The sequence below is a fragment of the Sus scrofa genome, chromosome 1 (assembly GCF_000003025.6).
Source record: "Sus scrofa isolate TJ Tabasco breed Duroc chromosome 1, Sscrofa11.1, whole genome shotgun sequence".
In the NCBI taxonomy this organism is placed as follows: domain Eukaryota; kingdom Metazoa; phylum Chordata; class Mammalia; order Artiodactyla; family Suidae; genus Sus; species Sus scrofa.
The window spans coordinates 144,178,274-144,194,613 of NC_010443.5; the positions used below are offsets into that span (position 1 = coordinate 144,178,274).

General features: G+C 47.3%; 1 protein-coding gene across 1 annotated transcript in view; it reads left to right on the forward strand.

The window, feature by feature from the left end:
* Nucleotides 4,875–16,340, forward strand: part of APBA2 (amyloid beta precursor protein binding family A member 2) — a 132,007-nt gene continuing 120,541 nt past the window's right edge. Inside the window, 2 exon segments of the mRNA XM_021098805.1 lie at nt 4,875–7,035; nt 9,475–9,542. The gene's annotated coding sequence lies outside the window, so the exon portion shown is untranslated.

Consider the following 16,340-nt stretch of genomic DNA (forward strand, 5'->3'; position numbering starts at 1 on the left):
TGCAGGATCCAAGCTGTGTCTTCGACTTACACCACAGCTCACGGCAACACCAGATCCATAAACCCACTGAGCAAGACCAGAAATAGGACCCACAACCTCATGGATCCTAGTTGGATTGTTTCCTCTGTGCCACGACGGGAATTCGACATGTGACGTTTTGGATTTAAACCCTTGTAGGATTGAAAGTAAGTGGTCTAGAGTAGTTCTGCTGGGGTTCTTCAGGACTGATGCAGACTGGGTCTATTGGACTTGACTGGTTTGGCTGCTTTAACTGGACCAGTTGACTCTGACCAGCTCAACTGCTTCTAAGGAGTGAAATATCCTTCTGTTGTCTGGGACCTGCAGGAGAGGGCGGGACATGGTGTTGACCAGATCCAGATTCTGGGCAGCCCCACCCTTCTCTGATGGCTGCAGGAGCTGGGGAGAGCAGGTGCAGGGTGGGCCACCCAGAGTGCTGCCAACACCCCTCGCCCCTGCAAGATCCACCCGGGAAGTGTGGTGACTGCCACCGGGGCTCAGGTACACACGTTCTTAGTCTGAAAAAGTCTCCATTCGTTACTGTGTTAATACAGCAAATCCTCCAGTCCCCTCCTCCTGCCTCAGGACTCTCCACCCCTTCAATGGGGCTTTTCTAAGTCCCTCTGTCCCTGAGGAGAGATGTCATTCCTCAGTCACTCAGAAGGATGAAGTATGTGCCCACTGTGGATTCCTGTCTTTTATGACCCACCATTTGTGATTATTAACCAGAGTTTTGACTTAATTCAAGTCTTTTGCATTAAATTTTTATTATAAAACATACAAAAAGGTAAAAGGGATGATGTGATGGACACCTAGGTATCTACCACTTGCTTAAGGTAGAGAGTATTACTGTATTGGTTATCTCCTCCTGGCAAAAGGTAGTGAACATTTGGCAATGGCAGTGGACATTTATTATCTTGTGTATAGAGTCTGTGGGTCAGGGAGCTGAGAGCAGATTTCTGGGCTCAGGGTCAAGATGTGGGCCGGGGCTACAGTTGTCTGGTTCTTGGAGGATCCACTGTTGAGATGCGCTCCCATGGCTGTTGGCAGGAGGCCTCAGTTCTTGGCGATGTGGACCTCTTCATAGTGCTGCTTGGGTGTCCTTGTGGCATGGCAGTCAGCTTTCCCCAGAGCAAGTGATCCAAGAGAGAGTTGCAAGAATACTACACGCCTTTTGTGATCCGTTCCCTAGAGGCCAGTTACTAAGTCCAGCCCACAGGCAGGGAAAGGAGAAGTAGGCTCCACCTTTTAAAGGGAATGTCCAAGAATTTATGGACATGTTTTAAACCATCACGATGACCAGTTCAGCTAAAGCATCTTCCTGACTATACCTCCTTGTTGCCCACACGGAGGTAACTGTTGTTAGAGTTTGATGTTTAAACTCACCACGTTTGTAAGCATACCTGTACCTATGATTTTTGCAAGTCTTTATGCATGATGTAAATGCTATCAAATTGTGTGTTTTTCTGTAGCTTACCTTTTGGGCTGCACCTTATGTTTGTGAGATTTTTCCATATGAAAATGTATAGCTTTAGTTCAGACCTTTTTGCTGTTGTGTGATGTTTCATTGTAGGAACATGGTATAATTTCTCTGTTCTACACTGGTGGGTGTTTCAAATGGTCTCCACTTTCTTGCTACTACAGACAAAGCTGTTAGGAACACACAGTGTGTCTCTGCGACCATGAGCCAGGTTTGTCTGAATATTTAGCAAGGATGGGAATTGTTGCAGGAGAGAGTCCAAGAGTCTTCCAATTTTCTCAAAGCAGCTAAATTGTTTTCTGTGTGGGTCTCCTGATGAGCAGCTCCCCAGCTGCTTGTGACACCCCCTTGTCCTACTCCTTGATGACACTTCGTATTGTCAGGTACTTTTAATTTCAGTCTGGTGGGGAAGGTGGTATCTACTAGGGGTCTGAATTTGCATTCCTCTGCCTGCCCATGAGATTGAACATCTTTTCATATATTTATATGAAATTTATATGTATATGTATTCATTTCATGTATTTATTATTCTGTGAATTACTGGTTCATACCCTTGGCTCATTTTTAAAAAATTTTTCTTATTGATTTCTTAATGATCTGTCATTTGGTTTATGTCTTATAAATAGCGTCCCTCATTTCTTCCTACCAACATAATGTAAGACCTAAGAGCATGGACTCTGGGTCAAGTGCCAGCATTAAATCCCAACCCCTCCGCTTGCTGTGTGGCCTTAATACCTTGTATGTGCCTCAATTTCCTCACCTGTAAAATGGGGCTGATAAGCATCCTCGCTACTTCACAGCAGTGTGTGGGGCGGTGGCGAGGAATTGAAAGGTCCCCTTTTGTGAAGCAGTGAGTGCCTGTCCTGGTGAGCCCAGGCACTTAGAGGTCCCTGCAGACTATCTGAATGGCACTTTCCCTGGAGCTCTCTAGAGCACTGCATCCTCTTTTGCTAAGATTGACAGGCAGTGCCTCTGGCTCCCAGCAGTCTTGATGACCCTCCCTTCAACAGCTCTGAGCTGCCTGGATAGAACACAAAATCCCAACCTTCCTCCAGGAGACAGCAGGGGGATTGGAAGGCATCAGACGCCTTGCAGCAAAAATAGAAGCCTCATTTGCTTAGGAGGGAATAATAATGAGGAGGGCCTCACAAACCCAGGCTGGGAGGCTCGTCCAAAGCCCTCCTTCCCTCCCTGGGATCTGCACAGACCTGGCTGAGCCCCTGGGAGACAACTCCTGGCCTCTCACGGAGCTGCTTCGAGCCTTGGCACTGAGTTCTGGTTTTTGATACCTCAGTGTCGCACTGTCGTTTCCTTTCCCAAAGCCAGGCAAGGAATCTAAAACCCAAGACCTGTTTAATGTCAAGAATCACTGGAGAAGCATGTCAGTGTTGTAGTCAGTGTAAACAGCCCTCCTGCGAAGAGCACTGGAGCTGAGCTTCTGTCCTTGGGACCTTGTCCGCTGCTCAAGGACAAGTTTGTGGAAGATGATGGGTCAGAACATCTTTGGTTGATTGAACCTCAGTGTTAATAAATTGGCTCAACGCTGTGTAAGGGAGTCCCAGGTTTGTTGAGAAGGACCTCAGAGGGTATGACATAAAAGCAAACACAGAAAAAAATAAGAGATGCTGAACATTATAGCCAGTTTGGGTTTATAGCAAATTTCTGGGCTTTGAAAGAGATGGAAGCACATCACATCTCTGCTGCCAGCCCTGCCTTCAGGGTGGCCACACAAGCCCCACGGAGGGGAAACAAAGAGCCCTCTACTCAGTAAACTGATCACATAGAAAGAGTCTAGGTGTTGGAATCTGGAGCAGGAAGTGAGGAATCTGGGGGCAGAATATTACACATCCCTGGTGGCCTGTCACCTCCAGACTTTGAAAGATAACTTTCTAAGAATGGAGGTTTCTGACCGTTTTAACGATGGCAATTTTATGTCATTCTTTTTTTGTTTTTGTTTTTGTTTTTGTTTTTTGCTTTTTAGAGCCGCACCCGAGGCATATGGAAGTTTCCAGGCTAGGGGTTGAATTGGAGCTGTAGCCGCCGGCCTATGCCGGAGCCACAGCAACTCGGGATCAGAGCTGTGTCTGCGACCTACACCACAGCTCACGGCAGTGCCAGATCCTTAACCCACTGAGCAAGGCCAGAGATCGAACCTGCAAACCTCATGGTTCCTAGTCGGATTCGTTTTCACTGTGCCACAACGGGAACTCCTGGATATGTTATTCTTAATTAAGTGTTTTAAGAGAGTGTTTAAAAGCCACCTTGTCAAACAAAAGAATTGTTTTTGAAACTTTGAGGCCTTTGAAGATGGATTTTAAATCCAGTTTTTTTTTCCCAAAACATTTGCACAAATGAGAATCTCAAGGTTTGAGGGTTTTTTGTTTTTTTTGCCACACCCAAGACATGCAAAAGGTCTTGATTGAACCTGTGCCACAGCAGCAACCCGAGCCACAGGAGTGACAATGCCTAACTGCTAGGCTGCCATGAAACTCTGAGGTTTGAGTTTTTGATTTTAAAGACACAACTTCTTGCCTAGAGGGAGAAAAGTAACACCTGCCAGTATTTATAAATAGAATTATTAGCATTTAAAGACTTTACCTTGAAGCTCACTAGGGGACTCAGTTATTTAGAATTTAAGATTTTTACTTGTAAACAGCCTGGCGGTGTCCGTTCAAGCTGGAACATCCCAACTTTACCATCATTGTCCCCCACCCTGCAGCCCCCTTTTTACCACAGCCAGGCTGATGTCCCCCAGTCCATCTGGTTCTGAAGACCTGGAGTCCCTCTCTGAGGTCAGTCGCTGGTCTGTGGCTGGTTCTTGGAGTGGCGTCTTAGGGTCCCAGTTCTTTCTCAGCCCTGTTATGACCCTGCTGTGCCTGTCTGAGCACTGTCCCTGTGTCCCATCGGAAAGCAGGAGACCTCCTGCCCCCACCCCTGCCCCACAATAAACGACATATATCCCAACCTGGGGGGGGGGCATCATTCTACCCCCCAGTCCCATCCTGTGGTCCCAGCCACACCTGAGGGGACACTAGCCCATCTCACTGCATCCCCCAGAGCAACTTGGCTGAGCTTCAGGGCCAGGTCCCAGGAAGCCACCTTGAGCAGCAGTTTACCTGCCAGATGCTGACCTTTGCCCGCTGACCGTCCCCTCCATGAGGCAACCTAGGGCAGGCAGGCCCCATGTTCACCTGGGCTGGCCCACAAAGGCAGTGCAAGTATGAGCTCCCATTCTAGGCTTTCCTCTTGCAAAGGTGCTGATAGCCCCTCAGACAGATAACTTTCAGGGCTGGCTGCAGCCACCAGGCTGGTGCCGAGAGGAGCCACACCTGAGCTGGCTACGCTGTGCAGACACCTGCCTTTGGTGTACCCTGATCCCCCCCCCCACAGGACGCTGGCCGTAGCACTTTGCGCAGACCCCTCCCAGCCCATCCCAGGGCTTCTGCTCAGCATGGCCAGGGTCTCTGTCAGCAAGTACTTCACGGAACCTGAGCTATTACTGCTCATTAAACCCCACTCGCCTACGTCACAGCGAATTAGGTATCCCCATGTCTATGTGCCCAGGGCGCAGCCCCTTACAAAGCACAGTATTGCCCATTTAACTCAAGGCAATTTAGCCATAGTTCTCAAGTCAGCTGGAAGAAGGAATATGATTTTGGACAGTGGGGTGGTGGTTCTGCTTTGTGGGCTCCTGGCCACTCTGTGAGTCCCAAAGGCCAGTCTGCCCATTTCCAGGCAGACTTCCTGTCCCTGCTGTGGACATGTGACCTCTGTCCCCTTGCCACTTGTCCCCAGGTGCCCTCCCAGGACAGTGCCCAGGTCTGGGAGTCCATGAAGCTGTGAATGTTACCTTAACATTGAGAAAACGCTTACGAAGGTTGTTTCTGACACCTTCTCCCATCAGCTTTCCTGGGCTCCAGGGCTGGTGTCTCCAGCTCTGGGGAGGCTTGGGGAACTGGCCTGTCAGGGGCTGTTGCCGTTGCCCTAAGTGGTTTCCTGTCTTTGTCCCCTTCTCTAATATCCGGGCCAGCGTTAGGCCCTGAGGACCTTCTGGATCTGGGGCCTCCCACGGACTCCCCTGCCATAATATCAAAGGCAACTGATTAGTCATCAGTAAACCCATGAGCCATTCACTCTGAGGAATATTTAGAACTTCTGTTTACCTCCCAAGTGTCTGGGAAAGTGGCATTTCAAAGGCTCTGTTTGATCTTGATCCAATTTATTGCCAGAAATGTGCATGTGGAATAATGGAGACCCTCAGATGGCAGCGAGGGTGGCATCCTTAAGAAAATTAATTACTCCTAAAACCAAATGCCAGCTGCTTTAGCAACAATATTCCTAAGAGAAGCAAACCTTGTGGTGAAGTTAGGCAGCAGAAGGACTTTTTATTGGAAACGTTCTCTGTGCCTGAACTCTGCTGTGGGATGAGCGCCTGGGCGAGGGCCTGCCTTGCCCTTGGCACTATTTCCATGGGCCGGGGATATGGACCCTGGAGAAGCCAGTCGTCACCTCATGGCCAGGAGGTGCCTCCAACATCTCCTGGGCTCCTGTGACTTTCTGTTTCATGTCTCGCCAGGGAAGTTGGACTTTGGGATCGCCTAAAAACACACCAACCTGTGCATGGGCCAAAAACTTAGAAAGTGGAGGGTTTTAATCTTGCGGGAAGACCTGTGTCCTTCATTTCCAGTCTGGAGTTGAAGAGAATGAGGGAATTTGTCTGGAAATGGTTGTGAATTACCAGAAGAGCAGGTTCTTAGATTTCTATCTGGTCACAAGTGGCCAAGAGGGACAGAAGAAGTGACCTGGCCTTGGCTGCCTCTGGGGTGGGGGTGGGAAAGAGACCAGGGACCTGTGTTTAGTACGAGGAGGAGTGGTCAGGCCATATACAGCTGAGAAGAGCCTGAATGTTCCAAACTGTGTTTGAATTTCCTGGTTTGTTCTGGCCTCTGGGTTGGCGTGGGCCTCCTGGATGTGCCTCAGCCAGCCAGGGAGCGACAGCAGACCCGCGAGGTCTTCCTAGCTCTCCCCACTCACGACTTTGTTGGGTTTGTCTTTAAAATGAACCATCTGTCTGGAGACACAGGTCATCAAAATGACACAACCCTGCTGTAGCCTATGCAAGCCAGGGGCCTTGGGAGAGTGGGGAGAGGGCACCGCTGTGGAGACAAGAAAATCCATATTTTTCTTGAGCGAAAATACAAAGTGGCACTGGGTGCAAGCAGTAGGTGACCTTGGGATTGAGTTAAAATGCTGCTGGGAAAATTAGAAAAAACAAACATGAGAAGAATGCTAATGAACAGTGGTGGACGGGAGCCCAGAGCCCTGATTCTCCACCATCCACAAGGGGTGCTCGTGTGAGGCCTATAAATAGACCCATAAAAACCAATTCTAAATTGAGTTAAGATGCAGGCCTGTTTCCGCTTGTGGGAGAGCGTTATGTAAGGCGCCGGTGCTGTAGGCCGCCGTTCCAAAGTGCTTTGATGAATCCGGCCTTTGTTGGGATCCCGCGTGGAGCAGGCAGGATGCTCAGGCTGCAGGTGAACCAGACTGGCCTTTTGAGAAGCTTTCAGGCAGAGGGAGAGCTGAGCTCCTCCTCCGGGGGTGGCAGGCCAAGCCTCCTCCGGGGTCCCCCGGGTTTCTGGGCCTGGAGGGATGGGGGATGCTGGGCTTCTGGGAGATGGGCCCCTCCACGGCCCATGGTGTTCAGGGTGGTGGTGGCTGGTTGCCGGTGAGGGGAGAGGAAGGACATATGGGAGAGAACTCCCACCTGGGAGCCAAGGCTTCTGGGCCCTTCCCTGCTGTCTTCCTTGATCACAGCTGGCCAGAGCTGGGGTTGGGGATCCCCAGGGAAGACAGTGACCTTTCTGACCAAACTGCTGGAGGTCACAGAGCAAATCTGGAATAAAACAAGGAATAGAAGCCCCCACTCCTGTCCAAGGGAAGAGTGTTTGCTGCTGAAGGTGACATTCAATACATGCACTCACCCCCAAAATACTTCTTTCTGGAGGTGCTTGGATTGGTGCGGCAGAGGGGAGGTTGGTGGAAGACAGGACGTACTATTGATGCTGCTGTGGCCGCACGTGGTGTTCTAGAGGCTTTGTGGGTTTCACCTTCCCCCAGCCCTCCTACAAGGTCCTTCCTTCTGGCCATGTTTCATTCATGATGGAAATAAGGCCCATGCTGTAAAGGGGTTTGAAAAGCAGTGGAAGCATTTACTCTAGGAAAGAAATTGAACAGTAATACAGACATCGAGCCCCCTGAGTAGAGGGAAGCAAGTTATCGTTGTGTGACTTGGTCAGAATGGAAGCATCTCTGGCTTTCTAAGGGATAGCCCAGCATTTTCCTTTTAATTTTTTATTTGTAAAAAACTTTTATTGGAGTATAATTCATTTGCAGTGTGCTAATTTCTGCTGCACAGCAAAGTGACTTAGTTATATATTCCTTTTCATATTCTTTTCCACTGTGGTTTATCATAAGATATTGAATATAGTTCCCTGTGCTATACGGTAGGACCTTGTTTTTTATGTATTCTATATAGACTAGTTTGCCTCTGCTAATCCCAAACTCCTAGTCCATCCCTCCGCCGCTCCCACCCCCTTAGCAACCACAAGTCTGTTCTCTATGTCTGTGAGTCTGTTTTTGTTTCATAGGTAAGTTTTAGATTCTATATATAAGTGATATCACATGGCATTTGTCTTTCTCTGTCTGATTTACTACACTTAGTATAATAATCTCCAGGTCCAAGATGGCATTATTTCATTCTTTTTATGGCTGAGTACTATTCCAGAGTGTATATGTACCATGTTTCTATCCATTCATCTGTTGAGCCCATCATTTTCCTTTGCATCTGGACCAGAGGCATCTGCACTGACCCAGGTTGGTGTGGCTCCCAAATTCCCTAATTAAAATTCACTTTTAGAAATATCTGTCCAGGGAAGTAAGAGCAACTGAGGGCTTCCTTAGAAAGGTGGCAAACACTGAGTCCAGAGTTTCTGGACCTTGGTCATGACGTAGCTGCTACCTGCTGGTGCCGGTGTAAGAGCCTGCGATCTTCCTCAAAGAATAAAGCCATCCCCTGTGACTTTAGACACCAGGACCAGATCGAGGGTGGACTTCCAGAGCAGCACAGCTGTTCCTGATGTGCCCCCAGATCTTCCGTCCCAAGCAGATGAGGAAGCTGCCATTGCCATGGTTTGGAAAGGAACCAAGAAATTCCTTTTTTACTCATTCTGTCTTCAACTAAATTGGAGGGAGCAAGGGAATTTGGATGTGATGTTTCTGACCAGAAAACCCTGTCCTCTTGCACGACCCCAAGCTCCCCATCCCTGGTCATCTCCTGCCCCGCCATCAGTTCCTGAGCTTTGCCATCCTGATGCCCTCGGCCTTCCTCTCCAGCTTGCATTTGCAAAGCATCCTCTGTTAAGGGGAATGTGCAACAGGATGGCCTCTTTTCTTTTCTCTTTATGAAACCATGCAGCCTGGGAGGAAGGATGGGCTGGGAACCTGGGCAGAGGAAATGAGAGGGGGGCCTGCCTCCTCTCCCTTTCCTTTAATCTCTTTCCATCCCCCTCCAGCGCTCCCCACACCCACCTCTTCTGAAAGTGTCCCAGAATATGGATCCTGCCAGTGAGTGGGGTCAAGCTTTGTTGTGGGGAAATACATATTCATGAGGGCTTTGAGGGGCCTCATTGAAATGCTGAGAGTCTCTCCTGCCAGAGAGATCCAGAAGCCAGTGCTTTATTTGCCCAACATGATGTTAAGGCAATAATCATGTGATGAATGGCTAAAGAAACATTTTAATTATTTGTTTCAAGTGATTTCTGATCATCTCATTAGGATTATAATCGGTTCACTTTGCCAGGTATTCAAAACCTCTCACTCATTAAAATTTTTATACTCCAAGGAACGCTAAAGGAGCATCCCTGTCATTTCTGAAACCAAAGTAATTTCGTCGCTTTTCTTCTGTTTTATTCCAGAAAGATTTCATCACCAGGAGCATTTTCCGGACCTTACCAAACCACTCACTTTTGGTAAGAAATAAGAGGTAACCTTGCATGGTGTGAGGTTTTGCTTCTGACGTGTGACATGGAATTGTCTTAGTGGAGGAAGCTGCCCTTCGGGTTGAGGGGGGAAGCTGTTCTTGCTCTTTACTTTCTGGGTAGCTGTGTATGTATAACCAGTATTAATCTTGTTTTGGGTTGGCTGTGGGGTGATAGCACTGAACTCTAACCACTAGACCACAAGGGCCACCAGGCTTGACATAGGTCCCCAGTCCTTGTCCCCTTGGAGAAAAAATTGGCAAAGAGACTGGGAGTAGTGAGGCAAATAGAGTGCTTATTAAGAGAAAAGATACCTGCAGAGAAAGCATGGGCAGGCTTGAGAGGAGCAGAGAGAGAGAGGCAAACAGAGAGCAAGAGAGCGCCATGTGCTTTGGAGGTAGTTTCAGTTGCTGTGTGGGGGCAGTCCTTTGGGCTTCCTCTGGCCAATCACCTTGCTTCGTCTGGCTTGGAACCCACATTTGGCCTGACTCAGGAACCTCCTCTGTGCATGCGCATCTTTTAATTATTTGTTTCGAGTGATCATCTCCAGGGTTCCTGGGAAGTTGACAGGATATACTCCCTTCTCTGACCCTGAGCAAACTTTCTGCACATGTGTTGTCTGGGAGGTCTCCTTGACCTCAAGAATGAGAATGGTCTCTTCATTTTTTATCCAAGCAGGACACAGGTCCTCCTTGCCCCTGCCATCATCTTTATCTTGAAATATCTGTCCACAGGGAACAGATTCCAGTTGCTCAGCCTGGGACTCATCTATCTCTGGCCTCAATCTGAGCACAGAGAGTCTTTTTTTTATTTTTTATTTATTATTATTATTATTATTTTATTACTCAAATGAATTTATCACATCTGTAGTTGTATAATGATCACAACAATCTGATTTCACAGGATTTCCATCCCACAGCCCAAGCACATCCCTCCACCCCCCAAACTGTCTCCTCCAGAGACCATAAGTTTTTCAATGTTTGTGAGTCAGCATCTGTTCTGCAAAGAAGTTCAGTCTGTCCTTTTTTCGGATTCCCCATGTCAGTGAAAGCATTTGATGTTGGTGTCTCATTGTATGGCTGACTTCACTTAGCATGATAATTTCTAGGTTCATCCATGTTGCTAAAAATGCCAGTATTTCGTTCTTTTTAATGGCTGAGTAATATTCCATTGTGTATATATATACCACATCTTCTTGAGCACAGAGAGTCAAGCTGGGGTCTGATTCACAGTGGTCCCATGAGCACTAGGCCCACTGCTGGGCACTTATGTATGTCAATGAAAACTTAATCGGTCGATCTAAGAAAGAAATGGAAAATCTTATTTAAGCCAAATTTGGGGATTATAACTTGGGAAGAGCATCCCAGAAAGCTCTGAGAGAACTGTTCTGTCAGTTAGAAGTTGAGGCACAGTTATATAAGGTTTTTCGGACATTGACAGTTTACACAATCCAGATCTAAGTGCCATGTAACCCCTTATGAGATCAAGAAGGAGTGTTATCTTTAAGGGGTTGTCCTATTGATGCCAGGAAAATGTTGCCCTTAATGGTTGAGCAGGTGTTTTTGCTGATGGGGAGGTTTGGTCCTAGATGGATGCGTGATACAGGAACACAATGCACAGTGGGGCAGAGGGGCCAAAAGGCAGAGGAAATTTTTTGTTTAAATTTTTCTTGTCTTGCCATGAAATAGGAATTTTATTTCACTGTTGCCAGAAAGCAACACCTCCCCTGGGCCTCCAAAGATGGCAGCAACACACACGCCCTGTCTTCTCCTCATTGTACAGTGCTTCTGTAACCACGGTCCTCATGGACTCAGTCATTTATGTGTGTAACTCCAACCTACATTCCTATTTATACTGACAGTAGATAACTTTTTTCTTTTTTTAGGCTGCACCCGAGGCATGTGGAAGTTCCCAGGCCAGGGATCAAATCTGAGCTACAGCTGTGACCTATCTCACAGCTGTGGCAACACCAGGTCCTTAACCCACTGTGCTACAGTGGGAACTCCTAGATTCCTATATATGTCGAAAGTAGATACTGTTTTTATAGTAGATATACTGAAAGTGAGGTCTATTACCAGTCTATTAGAAACACACCATTTTTATTTAATTATTTATTTATTTATTTTTGTCTTTTTTGTCTTTTTAGGGCCACACCCGTGGCATATGGAGGTTCCCAGGCTAGGGGTCTAATTGGAGCTACAGCTGCCAGCCTATACCACAGCAATGCAGGATCAGAGCCATGTCTGCGACCTATACCACAGCTCATGGCACTGCCAGATCCTTAACCACTGAGTGAGGCCAGGGACTGAACCCACAACCTCATGGTTCCTAGTTGGATTTGTTTCCACTGCACCACAACAGGAACTCCAAAGCCCACCATTTTTAAATTTCCACCATTTTTAAATCCCAGGGTGCAGAATGGAAGACTCTTAACTCTGGTTAAAAAGAGCCCTCTTGAGCTTACCAGGAATGAGGGGCGGCCCCAGGTTGCCTGGCTCCCTGTGGGTGAAGTTGTACCATGGCCCCCATCCCACTGATCTTCAGTGGGCACTTGGCTTGCTCTTGCCCCGAAGAACCTGTGGGAACAGAGTTGCACAGGTTTGTAGGCCAGGTGCCAGCTGAGTGCCTGGGACTTAGAGATTTGTAGAAGATGGATTCTGGGCTAGCACTTTTTTTCTGGGGCCACTGACACCCTCAGGGCTTGGGAATGGGGAAGCTGGGATACGGATGGGGGTATGTTTGAAGAAGAGAATGTCAGTGGAGGTAAGGTGGCTAAGCCAGGCACGGTGGGCATGATGCCCAGAGCAACACCCAGTTTCTGATAGATTCTGTAGGTTCTTAGGAATTCATGGTGCTGAATGAAGAAAAAAACCCCACAACCTAAAAATTGAGGGTTGTTTTATTCGGTGGACAAAACTGAGGGCCTTAGATCCATTCCCTTTCAGATTCTTTTCCTCTTCAGGTTACTACAGACCTGGGTAAATGTCCCTGTGCTGGGAAACCCTGTGCAGCAGGTCCTTGTTACCCGTCTATTTTATATATACACTATGTGTATGTGTCAATCTCAACCCCATAAATTATCCCTTCCCCCCCATGTTTCCCCTTTGGTAACCATCATAAGTTTGGTTTCGAAAAATTTGGGTCTGTTTCTGTTTTGTAAATTCTATTGTGTCATTTCTATTAGATTCCATATATTAGCGATCTCACATGATAGTTGTCTTTCTCTGACTTACTTCACTTAGCACTTTTCTGTGTATGGGAAGATGTAAGAGTCTGGGCTCACTGACCTCATTCCTTTGATATGCACCTCGGCTGTCTAGGGCCAGTTAACTGTGCTTTCCCATCCTGAGTCCACTCGGGGTGCACCATTGAGGGGTGGCTGCGGTGGCTGAGGGCTTGGCTGTGGACAGCCTGTTTGTGTCTATCCTGAGTTCCCTCAGGGCTCACCTTTGGGGCTGCGATTGTGGTTGAGGGCTCAGTGGCTGCAGCATTCTATGTTCACTGATATGCAGGCAACATTCTCCATCCACAGTGGGAAGGAGCAGTTGGGTGGGGCAGTGCTGGGCAGCCCTCCAGTGTGTCATATTTAGGGTGGCTTTGGGACTCCCAAAGGAGAGGGAAACTGCATTCCTCAGTGGGGAAGCTCTGTGCCAATTCTGAGGATGAAGATGCCCACCAGTGGAGTCGGAATACTATAGTGTCTAGATATTGGTTCAAAACCATCATTTTGCCTCTGGGGCAGCCGAAGATTACAGGTCTTGCTATTTGGAGCTGCTGAGAAATGACTGTTTTGTAAAAAGTAAGGCCGCCTCACTCATTTCAGTTGCTAATCCAGCCTCTCCCCTGTATCTCTGTGCTGAACCTGGGGCTTGGGCAGGAATTCCCTCCTGTCCTAGATGGATTCCTGGATTCCATGGTGGATTTGAAACCACACATCTCAGATGGGGACTCAACCCACAATCTCTGGCTTAGGAGAGGACACCAACCCACAGACTCCCAGCTGAAGCCACACCCATTCCTTGTCTCAGGACTTAATGAAGTGCGGGTCCTTTATGTCAGAAAAAATAAAAAAAAATTTAAAACATGTCAGTTATAGCAGAATGAATCTCTGTGAGGAGATCTGCAGAGAGAAGAGACCTAGGCTTGTTTATTTTCCTACTGCAAGTGGGCCAGTCTGTAAATTTAAAATACTAATACCCAGAGTGTGCCTGTTGTCTTTCACAGGATAACTTTATGAAAATGCTTCCACTGAGAGTAAAAGTCTGGGGATGTGTTCTATCTTTTTTTCTCCCAGGAGAATTAAATTCTAGGCCTCACTATTCCTGTGATAGCTGTCCTGCAGGCTCTTGATCTATAAAACGTGTGAGTCATAATTATATAAATCAGTGATTATCCTGAGGGAATGTTGGAAAGATTAATAAGCTGCGTTTAAATCATGCGCAAGTCTTAGAAAATAAGTGAAGTTAGGAGATGTTGCATTTGTGGAAATGGCTAGTCTGATAGGGCCACAGCATGCGCTTGCCCAAGAACAAGCATAAAAACACTGTAGTGACTTCCTGTTGTAGCTCACCTGGTTATGAGTCCGACTAGCGTCCAAGAGGATGTAGTTCAATTCCTGGCTGTGCTTAGTAGGTTAAGAATCTGGCATTGCTGTGAGCTGTGATGTCAGTAGCAGATGCAACTTGGATCCTGCGTTGCTGTGGCTGTGGTGTAGGCCTGCAGCTGTAGCTCCAATTGGACCCCTAGCCTGGGAACTTGTGTATGCCACGTGTAGCCCTAAAAAGCGAAAAAGACCCAAACCAAACCAAAACAAAAACCACTGTAAAATCTGGCTGAGAATGATCCTAAATCATAACACCCTAAGAAAGGCAGAGAAATCCCCAGGTACCGGACAGTAAAAGAAAACATAAAGTGTCATGGTTCAACAGAGATGAATCTGACTAGTAACCATGAGAACGCAGGTTTGATCCCTGGCCTCGCTCAGTGGGTTAAGGATCCAGCCTTGCTGTGAGCTGTGGTGTGGGTAAAAGACATGGCTTGGATCTGGTATTGCTGTGGCTGTGGCATAGGCCAGTGGCTACAGCTCCAATTCAGGCCCTAGCCTGGGAACCTCCATGTGCCAAGGTGTGGCCCTAAAAATACAAAAAAGAAAGAAGGAAAGAAAGAAAAGAAAAAAGAAAACCCAAAGTAGAAAATGGGAGTTCCCTGGTGGCTCAGCAGGTTAAGGATCCAGCATTGTCACTCCTGTGGCTTGGGTTGCTGCTGTTGTGTGGTTTCAATCCCTGGCCCTGGAACTTCTGCAAGCATGGGTGTGGCCAAAAAGAAAACACAAAGTGGAGCATTAAGGGGAAGCTGGCATGAGTGTGGAAAGTTACAATGAAGATTTGTGATGTCTAAGTCGGGAAAGACAGAATGGGATGGGTAGGGCAGGGTAGTGAGCCTTAGAGGAAAGGCTCACATGTCTGGGAACCCAGGAGATGGCAGAGATGTGCTGTTGTCCAGGTGGGAGAGGATGCGGGACAGTGATTAAACACACGGGAAGAGATCAAACGAGGAGTTCCCTGGTGGTCTAGTGGGTTAAGGATCTAGTGTTGTCACTGCTGTGGCAAAGGTTCCATCATCTGTGCCCCTGGAACTTCAGCATTCCATGAGCACAGCCAAAAAAAAAAAAAAAAAAAAAAAAGATCCCCACCTCACAGCATACACGCAAGTCAATGCTAATAAAACTCAAGATCTAAATGAAGAGTAAGATGTCAAGATACATGGAGGAGATTTTCTGTATGCCCTCGAGGTGGGAAAAGGTAACACAAACACACACGTGCCCAGACAAGTCACAAAAGCCTGACTGGTTAAACATTAATATTAGTAAGTTCTTTAAGAGAAGGGGCAGTAGAAAAAGTTCAAACTGCCACCTGGAATAAATATCTTTGATGCGTTTGCTGTAAGGGATTACTATTCTGTCTATATAAAGAACTCTTTCAGATCAGTAAGAGAAAACATTGTAATTGAAAAAAAATATGAAGAAGAAGGAGGTGGGGGTGATAATGTGGTTAAACCTGTGTGTTCATGGCTGTTTGTGACATTGCTCTCTACGCTTGCATCTCTGTGTTTGGAAGGTTAATAAGAGGTTCTGTTATCAAATTGGGTCCTGCTTCTCGCTGCTCACAAAATCAAACTCACAAATGTCTGTAGAAAGGAAAGGTGCCTTGAATCAGAATGCCAACAATCTGGGGAGGTGGTGCACTCCGCGTCTCCCCCAAGCCCCCAAAGATTCTGCTCAGACATGAAAGTTTTAAAGGGAAACAGAGAAGTGATCTCAGTTAATCATGGAGATGGGGGTGGGGGGTGGTCAGAGTCCTCACCATCCCTCACTGCCTGCAGACTTGTCACTGTTCTTAATTTAGATGCTGTCTTGTTTACATAGTTTGTTCTCCAAGATTACTGAAGGGGAGGCTAGGGAGGAGGTCCCGCCATCTGTTTTGTTACTTATTCTTCCTTTCTACTTCTTCCAATCTGTGGAAAGAACTGACAGGTTAGGTAAGGTATTGTATGCTAAAAGATTTGAAAGCTGTGCTGGGGCAGGAGATGAGCATGGAGGTGCCTGGTTAGTTACAATGTAGCTTTGATAGAGTAACAAAGTAAGGGGCTTCTTGCTGAGGGAGTTTCCTGCAAAGAGCTACTTGCACTCAGTGTGTGCAGGCAAAACCTCACTGCTCTTGTGTCCTGCATCCCCTTGGCAGGGCTGTCTTGTTCCTTTTTATTGGCTGATCCTGTAACTCACTGGAATTGCTGATTTCCTGGCC